Source organism: Salmo salar, unplaced genomic scaffold (assembly GCF_905237065.1).
Source record: "Salmo salar unplaced genomic scaffold, Ssal_v3.1, whole genome shotgun sequence".
Taxonomy (NCBI): Eukaryota; Metazoa; Chordata; class Actinopteri; order Salmoniformes; family Salmonidae; genus Salmo; species Salmo salar.
Window position 1 is genome coordinate 1 of NW_025550423.1, and position 21,316 is coordinate 21,316.

The 21,316-nt window shown below is 42.8% G+C and overlaps 30 non-coding genes across 30 annotated transcripts; 15 read left to right on the plus strand and 15 right to left on the minus strand.

The window, feature by feature from the left end:
• Window positions 1-876: 876 nt before the first annotated feature.
• trnap-agg (transfer RNA proline (anticodon AGG)) lies at window positions 877-948 on the plus strand. The gene has a single exon. It is a non-coding gene; the product is annotated as a tRNA-Pro (tRNA).
• A 266-nt stretch (window positions 949-1,214) lies between these two features.
• On the minus strand, window positions 1,215-1,286 carry trnag-ucc (transfer RNA glycine (anticodon UCC)). Its single transcript has one exon. It is a non-coding gene; the product is annotated as a tRNA-Gly (tRNA).
• Window positions 1,287-2,278: 992 nt separating this feature from the next.
• On the plus strand, window positions 2,279-2,350 carry trnap-agg (transfer RNA proline (anticodon AGG)). Its single transcript has one exon. It is a non-coding gene; the product is annotated as a tRNA-Pro (tRNA).
• A 267-nt stretch (window positions 2,351-2,617) lies between these two features.
• Window positions 2,618-2,689, minus strand: trnag-ucc (transfer RNA glycine (anticodon UCC)). The gene has a single exon. It is a non-coding gene; the product is annotated as a tRNA-Gly (tRNA).
• Window positions 2,690-3,682: 993 nt separating this feature from the next.
• Window positions 3,683-3,754, plus strand: trnap-agg (transfer RNA proline (anticodon AGG)). Its single transcript has one exon. It is a non-coding gene; the product is annotated as a tRNA-Pro (tRNA).
• Window positions 3,755-4,023: 269 nt separating this feature from the next.
• Window positions 4,024-4,095, minus strand: trnag-ucc (transfer RNA glycine (anticodon UCC)). Its single transcript has one exon. It is a non-coding gene; the product is annotated as a tRNA-Gly (tRNA).
• A 993-nt stretch (window positions 4,096-5,088) lies between these two features.
• On the plus strand, window positions 5,089-5,160 carry trnap-agg (transfer RNA proline (anticodon AGG)). Its single transcript has one exon. It is a non-coding gene; the product is annotated as a tRNA-Pro (tRNA).
• Window positions 5,161-5,427: 267 nt separating this feature from the next.
• Window positions 5,428-5,499, minus strand: trnag-ucc (transfer RNA glycine (anticodon UCC)). Its single transcript has one exon. It is a non-coding gene; the product is annotated as a tRNA-Gly (tRNA).
• Window positions 5,500-6,493: 994 nt separating this feature from the next.
• trnap-agg (transfer RNA proline (anticodon AGG)) lies at window positions 6,494-6,565 on the plus strand. Its single transcript has one exon. It is a non-coding gene; the product is annotated as a tRNA-Pro (tRNA).
• Window positions 6,566-6,832: 267 nt separating this feature from the next.
• Window positions 6,833-6,904, minus strand: trnag-ucc (transfer RNA glycine (anticodon UCC)). Its single transcript has one exon. It is a non-coding gene; the product is annotated as a tRNA-Gly (tRNA).
• Window positions 6,905-7,897: 993 nt separating this feature from the next.
• trnap-agg (transfer RNA proline (anticodon AGG)) lies at window positions 7,898-7,969 on the plus strand. Its single transcript has one exon. It is a non-coding gene; the product is annotated as a tRNA-Pro (tRNA).
• A 268-nt stretch (window positions 7,970-8,237) lies between these two features.
• On the minus strand, window positions 8,238-8,309 carry trnag-ucc (transfer RNA glycine (anticodon UCC)). The gene has a single exon. It is a non-coding gene; the product is annotated as a tRNA-Gly (tRNA).
• Window positions 8,310-9,303: 994 nt separating this feature from the next.
• Window positions 9,304-9,375, plus strand: trnap-agg (transfer RNA proline (anticodon AGG)). Its single transcript has one exon. It is a non-coding gene; the product is annotated as a tRNA-Pro (tRNA).
• Window positions 9,376-9,643: 268 nt separating this feature from the next.
• On the minus strand, window positions 9,644-9,715 carry trnag-ucc (transfer RNA glycine (anticodon UCC)). Its single transcript has one exon. It is a non-coding gene; the product is annotated as a tRNA-Gly (tRNA).
• Window positions 9,716-10,709: 994 nt separating this feature from the next.
• trnap-agg (transfer RNA proline (anticodon AGG)) lies at window positions 10,710-10,781 on the plus strand. The gene has a single exon. It is a non-coding gene; the product is annotated as a tRNA-Pro (tRNA).
• A 267-nt stretch (window positions 10,782-11,048) lies between these two features.
• Window positions 11,049-11,120, minus strand: trnag-ucc (transfer RNA glycine (anticodon UCC)). The gene has a single exon. It is a non-coding gene; the product is annotated as a tRNA-Gly (tRNA).
• A 993-nt stretch (window positions 11,121-12,113) lies between these two features.
• trnap-agg (transfer RNA proline (anticodon AGG)) lies at window positions 12,114-12,185 on the plus strand. Its single transcript has one exon. It is a non-coding gene; the product is annotated as a tRNA-Pro (tRNA).
• A 268-nt stretch (window positions 12,186-12,453) lies between these two features.
• Window positions 12,454-12,525, minus strand: trnag-ucc (transfer RNA glycine (anticodon UCC)). Its single transcript has one exon. It is a non-coding gene; the product is annotated as a tRNA-Gly (tRNA).
• A 994-nt stretch (window positions 12,526-13,519) lies between these two features.
• trnap-agg (transfer RNA proline (anticodon AGG)) lies at window positions 13,520-13,591 on the plus strand. Its single transcript has one exon. It is a non-coding gene; the product is annotated as a tRNA-Pro (tRNA).
• Window positions 13,592-13,859: 268 nt separating this feature from the next.
• Window positions 13,860-13,931, minus strand: trnag-ucc (transfer RNA glycine (anticodon UCC)). Its single transcript has one exon. It is a non-coding gene; the product is annotated as a tRNA-Gly (tRNA).
• A 992-nt stretch (window positions 13,932-14,923) lies between these two features.
• On the plus strand, window positions 14,924-14,995 carry trnap-agg (transfer RNA proline (anticodon AGG)). The gene has a single exon. It is a non-coding gene; the product is annotated as a tRNA-Pro (tRNA).
• A 268-nt stretch (window positions 14,996-15,263) lies between these two features.
• trnag-ucc (transfer RNA glycine (anticodon UCC)) lies at window positions 15,264-15,335 on the minus strand. The gene has a single exon. It is a non-coding gene; the product is annotated as a tRNA-Gly (tRNA).
• A 993-nt stretch (window positions 15,336-16,328) lies between these two features.
• trnap-agg (transfer RNA proline (anticodon AGG)) lies at window positions 16,329-16,400 on the plus strand. Its single transcript has one exon. It is a non-coding gene; the product is annotated as a tRNA-Pro (tRNA).
• A 268-nt stretch (window positions 16,401-16,668) lies between these two features.
• Window positions 16,669-16,740, minus strand: trnag-ucc (transfer RNA glycine (anticodon UCC)). Its single transcript has one exon. It is a non-coding gene; the product is annotated as a tRNA-Gly (tRNA).
• A 993-nt stretch (window positions 16,741-17,733) lies between these two features.
• On the plus strand, window positions 17,734-17,805 carry trnap-agg (transfer RNA proline (anticodon AGG)). Its single transcript has one exon. It is a non-coding gene; the product is annotated as a tRNA-Pro (tRNA).
• Window positions 17,806-18,072: 267 nt separating this feature from the next.
• On the minus strand, window positions 18,073-18,144 carry trnag-ucc (transfer RNA glycine (anticodon UCC)). Its single transcript has one exon. It is a non-coding gene; the product is annotated as a tRNA-Gly (tRNA).
• A 993-nt stretch (window positions 18,145-19,137) lies between these two features.
• Window positions 19,138-19,209, plus strand: trnap-agg (transfer RNA proline (anticodon AGG)). The gene has a single exon. It is a non-coding gene; the product is annotated as a tRNA-Pro (tRNA).
• Window positions 19,210-19,476: 267 nt separating this feature from the next.
• trnag-ucc (transfer RNA glycine (anticodon UCC)) lies at window positions 19,477-19,548 on the minus strand. The gene has a single exon. It is a non-coding gene; the product is annotated as a tRNA-Gly (tRNA).
• A 991-nt stretch (window positions 19,549-20,539) lies between these two features.
• On the plus strand, window positions 20,540-20,611 carry trnap-agg (transfer RNA proline (anticodon AGG)). The gene has a single exon. It is a non-coding gene; the product is annotated as a tRNA-Pro (tRNA).
• Window positions 20,612-20,878: 267 nt separating this feature from the next.
• trnag-ucc (transfer RNA glycine (anticodon UCC)) lies at window positions 20,879-20,950 on the minus strand. The gene has a single exon. It is a non-coding gene; the product is annotated as a tRNA-Gly (tRNA).
• Between the last annotated feature and the right edge of the window lie 366 nt (window positions 20,951-21,316).

Below are 21,316 nucleotides of genomic sequence, written 5' to 3' on the forward strand. Positions count from 1 at the left end.
TGCTAAACTTGCCGGGTGTCTAAATAAGCGAGCCCGTGATGCCTGGGCTATGTACTTAGAATATTGCAAAATGTGCTTTCACCAAAAGCTATTTTAAAATCGGACATATCGAGTGCATAGAGGGAGGTCTGTATCTATAATTCTTAAAATAATTGTTATGCTTTTTGTGAACGTTTATCGCGAGTAATTTAGTAAAATGTTAGCGAATTCCCGTAAGTTTGCGGGGGTATGCTAGTTCTGAACGTCACATGCTAATGTAAAAAGCTGGTTTTTGATATAAATATGAACTTGATTGAACAAAACATGCATGTTTGTATAACATAATGTCCTAAGGGTTGTCATCTGATGAAGATCATCAAAGGTGAGTGCTGCATTTAGCTGTCTTCTGGGTTTTTGGTGACATTATATGCTGGCTTGAAAAATGGGTGTCTGATTATTTCTGGCTTGGTACTCTGCTGACATAATCTAATGTTTTGCTTTTCGTTGTAAAGCCTTTTTGAAATCGACAGTGTGGTTAGATTAACGAGAGTCTTATCTTTAAATGGCTGTAAAATAGTCATATGTTTGAGAAATTGAAGTAATATGATTTTGAAGATTTTGAAAATCGCGCCACAGGATGGCAGTGGCTGTTACGTGGGTGGGGCGAATTCGTCCCGGCCGGTCCCATAGAGGTTAAAGCAGAATGTGAAAAACACAGCAGATGAAATACAAAAGATTTGAACTGAAGCCTGGTCAACAGTTTGGAAGACTGCTATGCTCACAAGTATAGCACAAACACTCACATGAGGTTCAATCTTTCCAAGCACCATGGACAAGAACAATGGATATCCTCATTGTCATTGCCGCAGAAAGCAAAACTATTTTGTTATTGTGTAAGGCTCGTTGGTCTAGGGGTATGATTCTCGCTTAGGGTGCGAGAGGTCCCGGGTTCAAATCCCGGATGAGCCCTTTTGCAGATCTTTTAACAAGCTCAGACAGGCAGATCTCAGGCCACTGGTCGCAAACAGCCACCTCTTGGGCGCAGGACGAGGTGGCTGAATGGTTTAGGCGATGGACAGCTAATCTATTGTGATATTCACTAGTTGGCTCAATGTCGCACTTCATTTAGAAAACCTGCAAAAGTAAGAGCAAATCGGACTTCCACGAAGATTGATTCCAATGTAATAGACTTGAAATTACACCCAGCCCCTAAAACTAGTGAATATGTCATGCTCTGCATTGGCCGGGAATCGAACCCGGGTCAACTGCTTGGAAGGCAGCTATGCTCACCACTATACCACCAATGCTATGTGAAGCTCGCTAGCAACATGGAGACATCGATTCATATCCTGACCGTCATTTTTGTGGAAAGTGAAAATTATTTGACCAAACGGATCGTTGGTGTTGGTGTACGATTATGGCTTAGGGTGCGAGAGGTCCCTGGTTAAAAAATCTATCATTTTAATCAGTACCTGTTACCTTCAGATTAGTCCCGTGACACTTGTGGGGAACGTAGGGCAAAACTGAGAACATTGTGACAAGTGGGGTCACATTAGTTTGTTGCCCAAAGATTTTGGATTCTACAAACAGAAGTTGGCACATAAAGGGTTCCGACTTCAGACGGGTCCCCTGACACTTGTGGGGGACGTAGAGATAAATTGAGAACACCACCGTGTTCGTGAGGGTCTCCCCTTTCCAGGGAGTGGTCATACGAATTTGTAGGTCAAACGGTTCAGAAGCTACAGATGTTTTTGTGAGAAGACCGATTATAGGTATGTCTCATGGTTTGACTAACACCGCTCTAGCTCCACCACCTTTCATTGCAGATGTGGAGGTGTAACATAAACAGTTATGGAGGCTTGAGACAGATACGACACATCTCAATCTCTCTAGTTGAAAACTGATCGATTTGAATGGGTATTTTTTACATTCGTTTACTTTGATTCACGTACTGATGCATCAGTCAACTCAAAATAAATGAGCTCCATTCTTTTTGAAGTTTTATTTTTCAGTTTCTCTTTTAAAATATTAATTGATCTCATTTTGCTCAATATTCATTTGTCAACACTCATCATCAGTTTGCTGTCGCGGCTTAAGAAGACAGAATGTGAAAAACACAGCAGATGAAATACAAAAGATTTGAACTGAAGCCTGGTCAACAGTTTGGAAGACTGCTATGCTCACAAGTATAGCACAAACACTCACATGAGGTTCAATCTTTCCAAGCACCATGGACAAGAACAATGGATATCCTCATTGTCATTGCCGCAGAAAGCAAAACTATTTTGTTATTGTGTAAGGCTCGTTGGTCTAGGGGTATGATTCTCGCTTAGGGTGCGAGAGGTCCCGGGTTCAAATCCCGGATGAGCCCTTTTGCAGATCTTTTAACAAGCTCAGACAGGCAGATCTCAGGCCACTGGTCGCAAACAGCCACCTCTTGGGCGCAGGACGAGGTGGCTGAATGGTTTAGGCGATGGACAGCTAATCTATTGTGATATTCACTAGTTGGCTCAATGTCGCACTTCATTTAGAAAACCTGCAAAAAGTAAGAGCAAATCGGACTTCCACGAAGATTGATTCCAATGTAATAGACTTGAAATTACACCCAGCCCCTAAAACTAGTGAATATGTCATGCTCTGCATTGGCCGGGAATCGAACCCGGGTCAACTGCTTGGAAGGCAGCTATGCTCACCACTATACCACCAATGCTATGTGAAGCTCGCTAGCAACATGGAGACATCGATTCATATCCTGACCGTCATTTTTGTGGAAAGTGAAAATTCTTTGACCAAACGGATCGTTGGTGTAGGTGTACGATTATGGCTTAGGGTGCGAGAGGTCCCTGGTTAAAAAATCTATCATTTTAATCAGTACCTGTTACCTTCAGATTAGTCCCGTGACACTTGTGGGGAACGTAGGGCAAAACTGAGAACATTGTGACAAGTGGGGTCACATTAGTTTGTTGCCCAAAGATTTTGGATTCTACAAACAGAAGTTGGCACATAAAGGGTTCCGACTTCAGACGGGTCCCCTGACACTTGTGGGGGACGTAGAGATAAATTGAGAACACCACCGTGTTCGTGAGGGTCTCCCCTTTCCAGGGAGTGGTCATACGAATTTGTAGGTCAAACGGTTCAGAAGCTACAGATGTTTTTGTGAGAAGACCGATTATAGGTATGTCTCATGGTTTGACTAACACCGCTCTAGCTCCACCACCTTTCATTGCAGATGTGGAGGTGTAACATAAACAGTTATGGAGGCTTGAGACAGATACGACACATCTCAATCTCTCTAGTTGAAAACTGATCGATTTGAATGGGTATTTTTTACATTCGTTTACTTTGATTCACGTACTGATGCATCAGTCAACTCAAAATAAATGAGCTCCATTCTTTTTGAAGTTTTATTTTTTCAGTTTCTCTTTTAAAATATTAATTGATCTCATTTTGCTCAATATTCATTTGTCAACACTCATCATCAGTTTGCTGTCGCGGCTTAAGAAGACAGAATGTGAAAAACACAGCAGATGAAATACAAAAGATTTGAACTGAAGCCTGGTCAACAGTTTGGAAGACTGCTATGCTCACAAGTATAGCACAAACACTCACATGAGGTTCAATCTTTCCAAGCACCATGGACAAGAACAATGGATATCCTCATTGTCATTGCCGCAGAAAGCAAAACTATTTTGTTATTGTGTAAGGCTCGTTGGTCTAGGGGTATGATTCTCGCTTAGGGTGCGAGAGGTCCCGGGTTCAAATCCCGGATGAGCCCTTTTGCAGATCTTTTAACAAGCTCAGACAGGCAGATCTCAGGCCACTGAGTCGCAAACAGCCACCTCTTGGGCGCAGGACGAGGTGGCTGAATGGTTTAGGCGATGGACAGCTAATCTATTGTGATATTCACTAGTTGGCTCAATGTCGCACTTCATTTAGAAAACCTGCAAAAAGTAAGAGCAAATCGTGACTTCCACGAAGATTGATTCCAATGTAATAGACTTGAAATTACACCCAGCCCCTAAAACTAGTGAATATGTCATGCTCTGCATTGGCCGGGAATCGAACCCGGGTCAACTGCTTGGAAGGCAGCTATGCTCACCACTATACCACCAATGCTATGTGAAGCTCGCTAGCAACATGGAGACATCGATTCATATCCTGACCGTCATTTTTGTGGAAAGTGAAAATTATTTGACCAAACGGATCGTTGGTGTTGGTGTACGATTATGGCTTAGGGTGCGAGAGGTCCCTGGTTAAAAAATCTATCATTTTAATCAGTACCTGTTACCTTCAGATTAGTCCCGTGACACTTGTGGGGAACGTAGGGCAAAACTGAGAACATTGTGACAAGTGGGGTCACATTAGTTTGTTGCCCAAAGATTTTGGATTCTACAAACAGAAGTTGGCACATAAAGGGTTCCGACTTCAGACGGGTCCCCTGACACTTGTGGGGGACGTAGAGATAAATTGGGAACACCACCGTGTTCGTGAGGGTCTCCCCTTTCCAGGGAGTGGTCATACGAATTTGTAGGTCAAACGGTTCAGAAGCTACAGATGTTTTTGTGAGAAGACCGATTATAGGTATGTCTCATGGTTTGACTAACACCGCTCTAGCTCCACCACCTTTCATTGCAGATGTGGAGGTGTAACATAAACAGTTATGGAGGCTTGAGACAGATACGACACATCTCAATCTCTCTAGTTGAAAACTGATCGATTTGAATGGGTATTTTTTACATTCGTTTACTTTGATTCACGTACTGATGCATCAGTCAACTCAAAATAAATGAGCTCCATTCTTTTTGAAGTTTTATTTTTTCAGTTTCTCTTTTAAAATATTAATTGATCTCATTTTGCTCAATATTCATTTGTCAACACTCATCATCAGTTTGCTGTCGCGGCTTAAGAAGACAGAATGTGAAAAACACAGCAGATGAAATACAAAAGATTTGAACTGAAGCCTGGTCAACAGTTTGGAAGACTGCTATGCTCACAAGTATAGCACAAACACTCACATGAGGTTCAATCTTTCCAAGCACCATGGACAAGAACAATGGATATCCTCATTGTCATTGCCGCAGAAAGCAAAACTATTTTGTTATTGTGTAAGGCTCGTTGGTCTAGGGGTATGATTCTCGCTTAGGGTGCGAGAGGTCCCGGGTTCAAATCCCGGATGAGCCCTTTTGCAGATCTTTTAACAAGCTCAGACAGGCAGATCTCAGGCCACTGGTCGCAAACAGCCACCTCTTGGGCGCAGGACGAGGTGGCTGAATGGTTTAGGCGATGGACAGCTAATCTATTGTGATATTCACTAGTTGGCTCAATGTCGCACTTCATTTAGAAAACCTGCAAAAAGTAAGAGCAAATCGGACTTCCACGAAGATTGATTCCAATGTAATAGACTTGAAATTACACCCAGCCCCTAAAACTAGTGAATATGTCATGCTCTGCATTGGCCGGGAATCGAACCCGGGTCAACTGCTTGGAAGGCAGCTATGCTCACCACTATACCACCAATGCTATGTGAAGCTCGCTAGCAACATGGAGACATCGATTCATATCCTGACCGTCATTTTTGTGGAAAGTGAAAATTATTTGACCAAACGGATCGTTGGTGTTGAGTGTACGATTATGGCTTAGGGTGCGAGAGGTCCCTGGTTAAAAAATCTATCATTTTAATCAGTACCTGTTACCTTCAGATTAGTCCCGTGACACTTGTGGGGAACGTAGGGCAAAACTGAGAACATTGTGACAAGTGGGGTCACATTAGTTTGTTGCCCAAAGATTTTGGATTCTACAAACAGAAGTTGGCACATAAAGGGTTCCGACTTCAGACGGGTCCCCTGACACTTGTGGGGGACGTAGAGATAAATTGGGAACACCACCGTGTTCGTGAGGGTCTCCCCTTTCCAGGGAGTGGTCATACGAATTTGTAGGTCAAACGGTTCAGAAGCTACAGATGTTTTTGTGAGAAGACCGATTATAGGTATGTCTCATGGTTTGACTAACACCGCTCTAGCTCCACCACCTTTCATTGCAGATGTGGAGGTGTAACATAAACAGTTATGGAGGCTTGAGACAGATACGACACATCTCAATCTCTCTAGTTGAAAACTGATCGATTTGAATGGGTATTTTTTACATTCGTTTACTTTGATTCACGTACTGATGCATCAGTCAACTCAAAATAAATGAGCTCCATTCTTTTTGAAGTTTTATTTTTTCAGTTTCTCTTTTAAAATATTAATTGATCTCATTTTGCTCAATATTCATTTGTCAACACTCATCATCAGTTTGCTGTCGCGGCTTAAGAAGACAGAATGTGAAAAACACAGCAGATGAAATACAAAAGATTTGAACTGAAGCCTGGTCAACAGTTTGGAAGACTGCTATGCTCACAAGTATAGCACAAACACTCACATGAGGTTCAATCTTTCCAAGCACCATGGACAAGAACAATGGATATCCTCATTGTCATTGCCGCAGAAAGCAAAACTATTTTGTTATTGTGTAAGGCTCGTTGGTCTAGGGGTATGATTCTCGCTTAGGGTGCGAGAGGTCCCGGGTTCAAATCCCGGATGAGCCCTTTTGCAGATCTTTTAACAAGCTCAGACAGGCAGATCTCAGGCCACTGGTCGCAAACAGCCACCTCTTGGGCGCAGGACGAGGTGGCTGAATGGTTTAGGCGATGGACAGCTAATCTATTGTGATATTCACTAGTTGGCTCAATGTCGCACTTCATTTAGAAAACCTGCAAAAAGTAAGAGCAAATCGTACTTCCACGAAGATTGATTCCAATGTAATAGACTTGAAATTACACCCAGCCCCTAAAACTAGTGAATATGTCATGCTCTGCATTGGCCGGGAATCGAACCCGGGTCAACTGCTTGGAAGGCAGCTATGCTCACCACTATACCACCAATGCTATGTGAAGCTCGCTAGCAACATGGAGACATCGATTCATATCCTGACCGTCATTTTTGTGGAAAGTGAAAATTATTTGACCAAACGGATCGTTGGTGTTAGTGTACGATTATGGCTTAGGGTGCGAGAGGTCCCTGGTTAAAAAATCTATCATTTTAATCAGTACCTGTTACCTTCAGATTAGTCCCGTGACACTTGTGGGGAACGTAGGGCAAAACTGAGAACATTGTGACAAGTGGGGTCACATTAGTTTGTTGCCCAAAGATTTTGGATTCTACAAACAGAAGTTGGCACATAAAGGGTTCCGACTTCAGACGGGTCCCCTGACACTTGTGGGGGACGTAGAGATAAATTGAGAACACCACCGTGTTCGTGAGGGTCTCCCCTTTCCAGGGAGTGGTCATACGAATTTGTAGGTCAAACGGTTCAGAAGCTACAGATGTTTTTGTGAGAAGACCGATTATAGGTATGTCTCATGGTTTGACTAACACCGCTCTAGCTCCACCACCTTTCATTGCAGATGTGGAGGTGTAACATAAACAGTTATGGAGGCTTGAGACAGATACGACACATCTCAATCTCTCTAGTTGAAAACTGATCGATTTGAATGGGTATTTTTTACATTCGTTTACTTTGATTCACGTACTGATGCATCAGTCAACTCAAAATAAATGAGCTCCATTCTTTTTGAAGTTTTATTTTTTCAGTTTCTCTTTTAAAATATTAATTGATCTCATTTTGCTCAATATTCATTTGTCAACACTCATCATCAGTTTGCTGTCGCGGCTTAAGAAGACAGAATGTGAAAAACACAGCAGATGAAATACAAAAGATTTGAACTGAAGCCTGGTCAACAGTTTGGAAGACTGCTATGCTCACAAGTATAGCACAAACACTCACATGAGGTTCAATCTTTCCAAGCACCATGGACAAGAACAATGGATATCCTCATTGTCATTGCCGCAGAAAGCAAAACTATTTTGTTATTGTGTAAGGCTCGTTGGTCTAGGGGTATGATTCTCGCTTAGGGTGCGAGAGGTCCCGGGTTCAAATCCCGGATGAGCCCTTTTGCAGATCTTTTAACAAGCTCAGACAGGCAGATCTCAGGCCACTGGTCGCAAACAGCCACCTCTTGGGCGCAGGACGAGGTGGCTGAATGGTTTAGGCGATGGACAGCTAATCTATTGTGATATTCACTAGTTGGCTCAATGTCGCACTTCATTTAGAAAACCTGCAAAAAGTAAGAGCAAATCGTGACTTCCACGAAGATTGATTCCAATGTAATAGACTTGAAATTACACCCAGCCCCTAAAACTAGTGAATATGTCATGCTCTGCATTGGCCGGGAATCGAACCCGGGTCAACTGCTTGGAAGGCAGCTATGCTCACCACTATACCACCAATGCTATGTGAAGCTCGCTAGCAACATGGAGACATCGATTCATATCCTGACCGTCATTTTTGTGGAAAGTGAAAATTATTTGACCAAACGGATCGTTGGTGTTGAGTGTACGATTATGGCTTAGGGTGCGAGAGGTCCCTGGTTAAAAAATCTATCATTTTAATCAGTACCTGTTACCTTCAGATTAGTCCCGTGACACTTGTGGGGAACGTAGGGCAAAACTGAGAACATTGTGACAAGTGGGGTCACATTAGTTTGTTGCCCAAAGATTTTGGATTCTACAAACAGAAGTTGGCACATAAAGGGTTCCGACTTCAGACGGGTCCCCTGACACTTGTGGGGGACGTAGAGATAAATTGAGAACACCACCGTGTTCGTGAGGGTCTCCCCTTTCCAGGGAGTGGTCATACGAATTTGTAGGTCAAACGGTTCAGAAGCTACAGATGTTTTTGTGAGAAGACCGATTATAGGTATGTCTCATGGTTTGACTAACACCGCTCTAGCTCCACCACCTTTCATTGCAGATGTGGAGGTGTAACATAAACAGTTATGGAGGCTTGAGACAGATACGACACATCTCAATCTCTCTAGTTGAAAACTGATCGATTTGAATGGGTATTTTTTACATTCGTTTACTTTGATTCACGTACTGATGCATCAGTCAACTCAAAATAAATGAGCTCCATTCTTTTTGAAGTTTTATTTTTTCAGTTTCTCTTTTAAAATATTAATTGATCTCATTTTGCTCAATATTCATTTGTCAACACTCATCATCAGTTTGCTGTCGCGGCTTAAGAAGACAGAATGTGAAAAACACAGCAGATGAAATACAAAAGATTTGAACTGAAGCCTGGTCAACAGTTTGGAAGACTGCTATGCTCACAAGTATAGCACAAACACTCACATGAGGTTCAATCTTTCCAAGCACCATGGACAAGAACAATGGATATCCTCATTGTCATTGCCGCAGAAAGCAAAACTATTTTGTTATTGTGTAAGGCTCGTTGGTCTAGGGGTATGATTCTCGCTTAGGGTGCGAGAGGTCCCGGGTTCAAATCCCGGATGAGCCCTTTTGCAGATCTTTTAACAAGCTCAGACAGGCAGATCTCAGGCCACTGAGTCGCAAACAGCCACCTCTTGGGCGCAGGACGAGGTGGCTGAATGGTTTAGGCGATGGACAGCTAATCTATTGTGATATTCACTAGTTGGCTCAATGTCGCACTTCATTTAGAAAACCTGCAAAAAGTAAGAGCAAATCGGACTTCCACGAAGATTGATTCCAATGTAATAGACTTGAAATTACACCCAGCCCCTAAAACTAGTGAATATGTCATGCTCTGCATTGGCCGGGAATCGAACCCGGGTCAACTGCTTGGAAGGCAGCTATGCTCACCACTATACCACCAATGCTATGTGAAGCTCGCTAGCAACATGGAGACATCGATTCATATCCTGACCGTCATTTTTGTGGAAAGTGAAAATTATTTGACCAAACGGATCGTTGGTGTTAGTGTACGATTATGGCTTAGGGTGCGAGAGGTCCCTGGTTAAAAAATCTATCATTTTAATCAGTACCTGTTACCTTCAGATTAGTCCCGTGACACTTGTGGGGAACGTAGGGCAAAACTGAGAACATTGTGACAAGTGGGGTCACATTAGTTTGTTGCCCAAAGATTTTGGATTCTACAAACAGAAGTTGGCACATAAAGGGTTCCGACTTCAGACGGGTCCCCTGACACTTGTGGGGGACGTAGAGATAAATTGGGAACACCACCGTGTTCGTGAGGGTCTCCCCTTTCCAGGGAGTGGTCATACGAATTTGTAGGTCAAACGGTTCCAGAAGCTACAGATGTTTTTGTGAGAAGACCGATTATAGGTATGTCTCATGGTTTGACTAACACCGCTCTAGCTCCACCACCTTTCATTGCAGATGTGGAGGTGTAACATAAACAGTTATGGAGGCTTGAGACAGATACGACACATCTCAATCTCTCTAGTTGAAAACTGATCGATTTGAATGGGTATTTTTTACATTCGTTTACTTTGATTCACGTACTGATGCATCAGTCAACTCAAAATAAATGAGCTCCATTCTTTTTGAAGTTTTATTTTTTCAGTTTCTCTTTTAAAATATTAATTGATCTCATTTTGCTCAATATTCATTTGTCAACACTCATCATCAGTTTGCTGTCGCGGCTTAAGAAGACAGAATGTGAAAAACACAGCAGATGAAATACAAAAGATTTGAACTGAAGCCTGGTCAACAGTTTGGAAGACTGCTATGCTCACAAGTATAGCACAAACACTCACATGAGGTTCAATCTTTCCAAGCACCATGGACAAGAACAATGGATATCCTCATTGTCATTGCCGCAGAAAGCAAAACTATTTTGTTATTGTGTAAGGCTCGTTGGTCTAGGGGTATGATTCTCGCTTAGGGTGCGAGAGGTCCCGGGTTCAAATCCCGGATGAGCCCTTTTGCAGATCTTTTAACAAGCTCAGACAGGCAGATCTCAGGCCACTGGTCGCAAACAGCCACCTCTTGGGCGCAGGACGAGGTGGCTGAATGGTTTAGGCGATGGACAGCTAATCTATTGTGATATTCACTAGTTGGCTCAATGTCGCACTTCATTTAGAAAACCTGCAAAAAGTAAGAGCAAATCGGACTTCCACGAAGATTGATTCCAATGTAATAGACTTGAAATTACACCCAGCCCCTAAAACTAGTGAATATGTCATGCTCTGCATTGGCCGGGAATCGAACCCGGGTCAACTGCTTGGAAGGCAGCTATGCTCACCACTATACCACCAATGCTATGTGAAGCTCGCTAGCAACATGGAGACATCGATTCATATCCTGACCGTCATTTTTGTGGAAAGTGAAAATTATTTGACCAAACGGATCGTTGGTGTTAGTGTACGATTATGGCTTAGGGTGCGAGAGGTCCCTGGTTAAAAAATCTATCATTTTAATCAGTACCTGTTACCTTCAGATTAGTCCCGTGACACTTGTGGGGAACGTAGGGCAAAACTGAGAACATTGTGACAAGTGGGGTCACATTAGTTTGTTGCCCAAAGATTTTGGATTCTACAAACAGAAGTTGGCACATAAAGGGTTCCGACTTCAGACGGGTCCCCTGACACTTGTGGGGGACGTAGAGATAAATTGGGAACACCACCGTGTTCGTGAGGGTCTCCCCTTTCCAGGGAGTGGTCATACGAATTTGTAGGTCAAACGGTTCAGAAGCTACAGATGTTTTTGTGAGAAGACCGATTATAGGTATGTCTCATGGTTTGACTAACACCGCTCTAGCTCCACCACCTTTCATTGCAGATGTGGAGGTGTAACATAAACAGTTATGGAGGCTTGAGACAGATACGACACATCTCAATCTCTCTAGTTGAAAACTGATCGATTTGAATGGGTATTTTTTACATTCGTTTACTTTGATTCACGTACTGATGCATCAGTCAACTCAAAATAAATGAGCTCCATTCTTTTTGAAGTTTTATTTTTTCAGTTTCTCTTTTAAAATATTAATTGATCTCATTTTGCTCAATATTCATTTGTCAACACTCATCATCAGTTTGCTGTCGCGGCTTAAGAAGACAGAATGTGAAAAACACAGCAGATGAAATACAAAAGATTTGAACTGAAGCCTGGTCAACAGTTTGGAAGACTGCTATGCTCACAAGTATAGCACAAACACTCACATGAGGTTCAATCTTTCCAAGCACCATGGACAAGAACAATGGATATCCTCATTGTCATTGCCGCAGAAAGCAAAACTATTTTGTTATTGTGTAAGGCTCGTTGGTCTAGGGGTATGATTCTCGCTTAGGGTGCGAGAGGTCCCGGGTTCAAATCCCGGATGAGCCCTTTTGCAGATCTTTTAACAAGCTCAGACAGGCAGATCTCAGGCCACTGAGTCGCAAACAGCCACCTCTTGGGCGCAGGACGAGGTGGCTGAATGGTTTAGGCGATGGACAGCTAATCTATTGTGATATTCACTAGTTGGCTCAATGTCGCACTTCATTTAGAAAACCTGCAAAAAGTAAGAGCAAATCGGACTTCCACGAAGATTGATTCCAATGTAATAGACTTGAAATTACACCCAGCCCCTAAAACTAGTGAATATGTCATGCTCTGCATTGGCCGGGAATCGAACCCGGGTCAACTGCTTGGAAGGCAGCTATGCTCACCACTATACCACCAATGCTATGTGAAGCTCGCTAGCAACATGGAGACATCGATTCATATCCTGACCGTCATTTTTGTGGAAAGTGAAAATTATTTGACCAAACGGATCGTTGGTGTTGAGTGTACGATTATGGCTTAGGGTGCGAGAGGTCCCTGGTTAAAAAATCTATCATTTTAATCAGTACCTGTTACCTTCAGATTAGTCCCGTGACACTTGTGGGGAACGTAGGGCAAAACTGAGAACATTGTGACAAGTGGGGTCACATTAGTTTGTTGCCCAAAGATTTTGGATTCTACAAACAGAAGTTGGCACATAAAGGGTTCCGACTTCAGACGGGTCCCCTGACACTTGTGGGGGACGTAGAGATAAATTGGGAACACCACCGTGTTCGTGAGGGTCTCCCCTTTCCAGGGAGTGGTCATACGAATTTGTAGGTCAAACGGTTCAGAAGCTACAGATGTTTTTGTGAGAAGACCGATTATAGGTATGTCTCATGGTTTGACTAACACCGCTCTAGCTCCACCACCTTTCATTGCAGATGTGGAGGTGTAACATAAACAGTTATGGAGGCTTGAGACAGATACGACACATCTCAATCTCTCTAGTTGAAAACTGATCGATTTGAATGGGTATTTTTTACATTCGTTTACTTTGATTCACGTACTGATGCATCAGTCAACTCAAAATAAATGAGCTCCATTCTTTTTGAAGTTTTATTTTTTCAGTTTCTCTTTTAAAATATTAATTGATCTCATTTTGCTCAATATTCATTTGTCAACACTCATCATCAGTTTGCTGTCGCGGCTTAAGAAGACAGAATGTGAAAAACACAGCAGATGAAATACAAAAGATTTGAACTGAAGCCTGGTCAACAGTTTGGAAGACTGCTATGCTCACAAGTATAGCACAAACACTCACATGAGGTTCAATCTTTCCAAGCACCATGGACAAGAACAATGGATATCCTCATTGTCATTGCCGCAGAAAGCAAAACTATTTTGTTATTGTGTAAGGCTCGTTGGTCTAGGGGTATGATTCTCGCTTAGGGTGCGAGAGGTCCCGGGTTCAAATCCCGGATGAGCCCTTTTGCAGATCTTTTAACAAGCTCAGACAGGCAGATCTCAGGCCACTGAGTCGCAAACAGCCACCTCTTGGGCGCAGGACGAGGTGGCTGAATGGTTTAGGCGATGGACAGCTAATCTATTGTGATATTCACTAGTTGGCTCAATGTCGCACTTCATTTAGAAAACCTGCAAAAAGTAAGAGCAAATCGGACTTCCACGAAGATTGATTCCAATGTAATAGACTTGAAATTACACCCAGCCCCTAAAACTAGTGAATATGTCATGCTCTGCATTGGCCGGGAATCGAACCCGGGTCAACTGCTTGGAAGGCAGCTATGCTCACCACTATACCACCAATGCTATGTGAAGCTCGCTAGCAACATGGAGACATCGATTCATATCCTGACCGTCATTTTTGTGGAAAGTGAAAATTATTTGACCAAACGGATCGTTGGTGTTAGTGTACGATTATGGCTTAGGGTGCGAGAGGTCCCTGGTTAAAAAATCTATCATTTTAATCAGTACCTGTTACCTTCAGATTAGTCCCGTGACACTTGTGGGGAACGTAGGGCAAAACTGAGAACATTGTGACAAGTGGGGTCACATTAGTTTGTTGCCCAAAGATTTTGGATTCTACAAACAGAAGTTGGCACATAAAGGGTTCCGACTTCAGACGGGTCCCCTGACACTTGTGGGGGACGTAGAGATAAATTGGGAACACCACCGTGTTCGTGAGGGTCTCCCCTTTCCAGGGAGTGGTCATACGAATTTGTAGGTCAAACGGTTCAGAAGCTACAGATGTTTTTGTGAGAAGACCGATTATAGGTATGTCTCATGGTTTGACTAACACCGCTCTAGCTCCACCACCTTTCATTGCAGATGTGGAGGTGTAACATAAACAGTTATGGAGGCTTGAGACAGATACGACACATCTCAATCTCTCTAGTTGAAAACTGATCGATTTGAATGGGTATTTTTTACATTCGTTTACTTTGATTCACGTACTGATGCATCAGTCAACTCAAAATAAATGAGCTCCATTCTTTTTGAAGTTTTATTTTTCAGTTTCTCTTTTAAAATATTAATTGATCTCATTTTGCTCAATATTCATTTGTCAACACTCATCATCAGTTTGCTGTCGCGGCTTAAGAAGACAGAATGTGAAAAACACAGCAGATGAAATACAAAAGATTTGAACTGAAGCCTGGTCAACAGTTTGGAAGACTGCTATGCTCACAAGTATAGCACAAACACTCACATGAGGTTCAATCTTTCCAAGCACCATGGACAAGAACAATGGATATCCTCATTGTCATTGCCGCAGAAAGCAAAACTATTTTGTTATTGTGTAAGGCTCGTTGGTCTAGGGGTATGATTCTCGCTTAGGGTGCGAGAGGTCCCGGGTTCAAATCCCGGATGAGCCCTTTTGCAGATCTTTTAACAAGCTCAGACAGGCAGATCTCAGGCCACTGAGTCGCAAACAGCCACCTCTTGGGCGCAGGACGAGGTGGCTGAATGGTTTAGGCGATGGACAGCTAATCTATTGTGATATTCACTAGTTGGCTCAATGTCGCACTTCATTTAGAAAACCTGCAAAAAGTAAGAGCAAATCGGACTTCCACGAAGATTGATTCCAATGTAATAGACTTGAAATTACACCCAGCCCCTAAAACTAGTGAATATGTCATGCTCTGCATTGGCCGGGAATCGAACCCGGGTCAACTGCTTGGAAGGCAGCTATGCTCACCACTATACCACCAATGCTATGTGAAGCTCGCTAGCAACATGGAGACATCGATTCATATCCTGACCGTCATTTTTGTGGAAAGTGAAAATTATTTGACCAAACGGATCGTTGGTGTTAGTGTACGATTATGGCTTAGGGTGCGAGAGGTCCCTGGTTAAAAAATCTATCATTTTAATCAGTACCTGTTACCTTCAGATTAGTCCCGTGACACTTGTGGGGAACGTAGGGCAAAACTGAGAACATTGTGACAAGTGGGGTCACATTAGTTTGTTGCCCAAAGATTTTGGATTCTACAAACAGAAGTTGGCACATAAAGGGTTCCGACTTCAGACGGGTCCCCTGACACTTGTGGGGGACGTAGAGATAAATTGAGAACACCACCGTGTTCGTGAGGGTCTCCCCTTTCCAGGGAGTGGTCATACGAATTTGTAGGTCAAACGGTTCAGAAGCTACAGATGTTTTTGTGAGAAGACCGATTATAGGTATGTCTCATGGTTTGACTAACACCGCTCTAGCTCCACCACCTTTCATTGCAGATGTGGAGGTGTAACATAAACAGTTATGGAGGCTTGAGACAGATACGACACATCTCAATCTCTCTAGTTGAAAACTGATCGATTTGAATGGGTATTTTTTACATTCGTTTACTTTGATTCACGTACTGATGCATCAGTCAACTCAAAATAAATGAGCTCCATTCTTTTTGAAGTTTTATTTTTTCAGTTTCTCTTTTAAAATATTAATTGATCTCATTTTGCTCAATATTCATTTGTCAACACTCATCATCAGTTTGCTGTCGCGGCTTAAGAAGACAGAATGTGAAAAACACAGCAGATGAAATACAAAAGATTTGAACTGAAGCCTGGTCAACAGTTTGGAAGACTGCTATGCTCACAAGTATAGCACAAACACTCACATGAGGTTCAATCTTTCCAAGCACCATGGACAAGAACAATGGATATCCTCATTGTCATTGCCGCAGAAAGCAAAACTATTTTGTTATTGTGTAAGGCTCGTTGGTCTAGGGGTATGATTCTCGCTTAGGGTGCGAGAGGTCCCGGGTTCAAATCCCGGATGAGCCCTTTTGCAGATCTTTTAACAAGCTCAGACAGGCAGATCTCAGGCCACTGAGTCGCAAACAGCCACCTCTTGGGCGCAGGACGAGGTGGCTGAATGGTTTAGGCGATGGACAGCTAATCTATTGTGATATTCACTAGTTGGCTCAATGTCGCACTTCATTTAGAAAACCTGCAAAAAGTAAGAGCAAATCGGACTTCCACGAAGATTGATTCCAATGTAATAGACTTGAAATTACACCCAGCCCCTAAAACTAGTGAATATGTCATGCTCTGCATTGGCCGGGAATCGAACCCGGGTCAACTGCTTGGAAGGCAGCTATGCTCACCACTATACCACCAATGCTATGTGAAGCTCGCTAGCAACATGGAGACATCGATTCATATCCTGACCGTCATTTTTGTGGAAAGTGAAAATTATTTGACCAAACGGATCGTTGGTGTTAGTGTACGATTATGGCTTAGGGTGCGAGAGGTCCCTGGTTAAAAAATCTATCATTTTAATCAGTACCTGTTACCTTCAGATTAGTCCCGTGACACTTGTGGGGAACGTAGGGCAAAACTGAGAACATTGTGACAAGTGGGGTCACATTAGTTTGTTGCCCAAAGATTTTGGATTCTACAAACAGAAGTTGGCACATAAAGGGTTCCGACTTCAGACGGGTCCCCTGACACTTGTGGGGGACGTAGAGATAAATTGAGAACACCACCGTGTTCGTGAGGGTCTCCCCTTTCCAGGGAGTGGTCATACGAATTTGTAGGTCAAACGGTTCAGAAGCTACAGATGTTTTTGTGAGAAGACCGATTATAGGTATGTCTCATGGTTTGACTAACACCGCTCTAGCTCCACCACCTTTCATTGCAGATGTGGAGGTGTAACATAAACAGTTATGGAGGCTTGAGACAGATACGACACATCTCAATCTCTCTAGTTGAAAACTGATCGATTTGAATGGGTATTTTTTACATTCGTTTACTTTGATTCACGTACTGATGCATCAGTCAACTCAAAATAAATGAGCTCCATTCTTTTTGAAGTTTTATTTTTTCAGTTTCTCTTTTAAAATATTAATTGATCTCATTTTGCTCAATATTCATTTGTCAACACTCATCATCAGTTTGCTGTCGCGGCTTAAGAAGACAGAATGTGAAAAACACAGCAGATGAAATACAAAAGATTTGAACTGAAGCCTGGTCAACAGTTTGGAAGACTGCTATGCTCACAAGTATAGCACAAACACTCACATGAGGTTCAATCTTTCCAAGCACCATGGACAAGAACAATGGATATCCTCATTGTCATTGCCGCAGAAAGCAAAACTATTTTGTTATTGTGTAAGGCTCGTTGGTCTAGGGGTATGATTCTCGCTTAGGGTGCGAGAGGTCCCGGGTTCAAATCCCGGATGAGCCCTTTTGCAGATCTTTTAACAAGCTCAGACAGGCAGATCTCAGGCCACTGGTCGCAAACAGCCACCTCTTGGGCGCAGGACGAGGTGGCTGAATGGTTTAGGCGATGGACAGCTAATCTATTGTGATATTCACTAGTTGGCTCAATGTCGCACTTCATTTAGAAAACCTGCAAAAAGTAAGAGCAAATCGGACTTCCACGAAGATTGATTCCAATGTAATAGACTTGAAATTACACCCAGCCCCTAAAACTAGTGAATATGTCATGCTCTGCATTGGCCGGGAATCGAACCCGGGTCAACTGCTTGGAAGGCAGCTATGCTCACCACTATACCACCAATGCTATGTGAAGCTCGCTAGCAACATGGAGACATCGATTCATATCCTGACCGTCATTTTTGTGGAAAGTGAAAATTATTTGACCAAACGGATCGTTGGTGTTAGTGTACGATTATGGCTTAGGGTGCGAGAGGTCCCTGGTTAAAAAATCTATCATTTTAATCAGTACCTGTTACCTTCAGATTAGTCCCGTGACACTTGTGGGGAACGTAGGGCAAAACTGAGAACATTGTGACAAGTGGGGTCACATTAGTTTGTTGCCCAAAGATTTTGGATTCTACAAACAGAAGTTGGCACATAAAGGGTTCCGACTTCAGACGGGTCCCCTGACACTTGTGGGGGACGTAGAGATAAATTGAGAACACCACCGTGTTCGTGAGGGTCTCCCCTTTCCAGGGAGTGGTCATACGAATTTGTAGGTCAAACGGTTCAGAAGCTACAGATGTTTTTGTGAGAAGACCGATTATAGGTATGTCTCATGGTTTGACTAACACCGCTCTAGCTCCACCACCTTTCATTGCAGATGTGGAGGTGTAACATAAACAGTTATGGAGGCTTGAGACAGATACGACACATCTCAATCTCTCTAGTTGAAAACTGATCGATTTGAATGGGTATTTTTTACATTCGTTTACTTTGATTCACGTACTGATGCATCAGTCAACTCAAAATAAATGAGCTCCATTCTTTTTGAAGTTTTATTTTTTCAGTTTCTCTTTTAAAATATTAATTGATCTCATTTTGCTCAATATTCATTTGTCAACACTCATCATCAGTTTGCTGTCGCGGCTTAAGAAGACAGAATGTGAAAAACACAGCAGATGAAATACAAAAGATTTGAACTGAAGCCTGGTCAACAGTTTGGAAGACTGCTATGCTCACAAGTATAGCACAAACACTCACATGAGGTTCAATCTTTCCAAGCACCATGGACAAGAACAATGGATATCCTCATTGTCATTGCCGCAGAAAGCAAAACTATTTTGTTATTGTGTAAGGCTCGTTGGTCTAGGGGTATGATTCTCGCTTAGGGTGTGAGAGGTCCCGGGTTCAAATCCCGGATGAGCCCTTTTGCAGATCTTTTAACAAGCTCAGACAGGCAGATCTCAGGCCACTGGTCGCAAACAGCCACCTCTTGGGCGCAGGACGAGGTGGCTGAATGGTTTAGGCGATGGACAGCTAATCTATTGTGATATTCACTAGTTGGCTCAATGTCGCACTTCATTTAGAAAACCTGCAAAAAGTAAGAGCAAATCGGACTTCCACGAAGATTGATTCCAATGTAATACACTTGAAATTACACCCAGCCCCTAAAACTAGTGAATATGTCATGCTCTGCATTGGCCGGGAATCGAACCCGGGTCAACTGCTTGGAAGGCAGCTATGCTCACCACTATACCACCAATGCTATGTGAAGCTCGCTAGCAACATGGAGACATCGATTCATATCCTGACCGTCATTTTTGTGGAAAGTGAAAATTATTTGACCAAACGGATCGTTGGTGTTAGTGTACGATTATGGCTTAGGGTGCGAGAGGTCCCTGGTTAAAAAATCTATCATTTTAATCAGTACCTGTTACCTTCAGATTAGTCCCGTGACACTTGTGGGGAACGTAGGGCAAAACTGAGAACATTGTGACAAGTGGGGTCACATTAGTTTGTTGCCCAAAGATTTTGGATTCTACAAACAGAAGTTGGCACATAAAGGGTTCCGACTTCAGACGGGTCCCCTGACACTTGTGGGGACGTAGAGATAAATTGAGAACACCACCGTGTTCGTGAGGGTCTCCCCTTTCCAGGGAGTGGTCATACGAATTTGTAGGTCAAACGGTTCAGAAGCTACAGATGTTTTTGTGAGAAGACCGATTATAGGTATGTCTCATGGTTTGACTAACACCGCTCTAGCTCCACCACCTTTCATTGCAGATGTGGAGGTGTAACATAAACAGTTATGGAGGCTTGAGACAGATACGACACATCTCAATCTCTCTAGTTGAAAACTGATCGATTTGAATGGGTATTTTTACATTCGTTTACTTTGATTCACGTACTGATGCATCAGTCAACTCAAAATAAATGAGCTCCATTCTTTTTGAAGTTTTATTTTTTCAGTTTCTCTTTTAAAATATTAATTGATCTCATTTTGCTCAATATTCATTTGTCAACACTCATCATCAGTTTGCTGTCGCGGCTTAAGAAGACAGAATGTGAAAAACACAGCAGATGAAATACAAAAGATTTGAACTGAAGCCTGGTCAACAGTTTGGAAGACTGCTATGCTCACAAGTATAGCACAAACACTCACATGAGGTTCAATCTTTCCAAGCACCATGGACAAGAACAATGGATATCCTCATTGTCATTGCCGCAGAAAGCAAAACTATTTTGTTATTGTGTAAGGCTCGTTGGTCTAGGGGTATGATTCTCGCTTAGGGTGCGAGAGGTCCCGGGTTCAAATCCCGGATGAGCCCTTTTGCAGATCTTTTAACAAGCTCAGACAGGCAGATCTCAGGCCACTGGTCGCAAACAGCCACCTCTTGGGCGCAGGACGAGGTGGCTGAATGGTTTAGGCGATGGACAGCTAATCTATTGTGATATTCACTAGTTGGCTCAATGTCGCACTTCATTTAGAAAACCTGCAAAAAGTAAGAGCAAATCGGACTTCCACGAAGATTGATTCCAATGTAATAGACTTGAAATTACACCCAGCCCCTAAAACTAGTGAATATGTCATGCTCTGCATTGGCCGGGAATCGAACCCGGGTCAACTGCTTGGAAGGCAGCTATGCTCACCACTATACCACCAATGCTATGTGAAGCTCGCTAGCAACATGGAGACATCGATTCATATCCTGACCGTCATTTTTGTGGAAAGTGAAAATTATTTGACCAAACGGATCGTTGGTGTTAGTGTACGATTATGGCTTAGGGTGCGAGAGGTCCCTGGTTAAAAAATCTATCATTTTAATCAGTACCTGTTACCTTCAGATTAGTCCCGTGACACTTGTGGGGAACGTAGGGCAAAACTGAGAACATTGTGACAAGTGGGGTCACATTAGTTTGTTGCCCAAAGATTTTGGATTCTACAAACAGAAGTTGGCACATAAAGGGTTCCGACTTCAGACGGGTCCCCTGACACTTGTGGGGGACGTAGAGATAAATTGAGAACACCACCG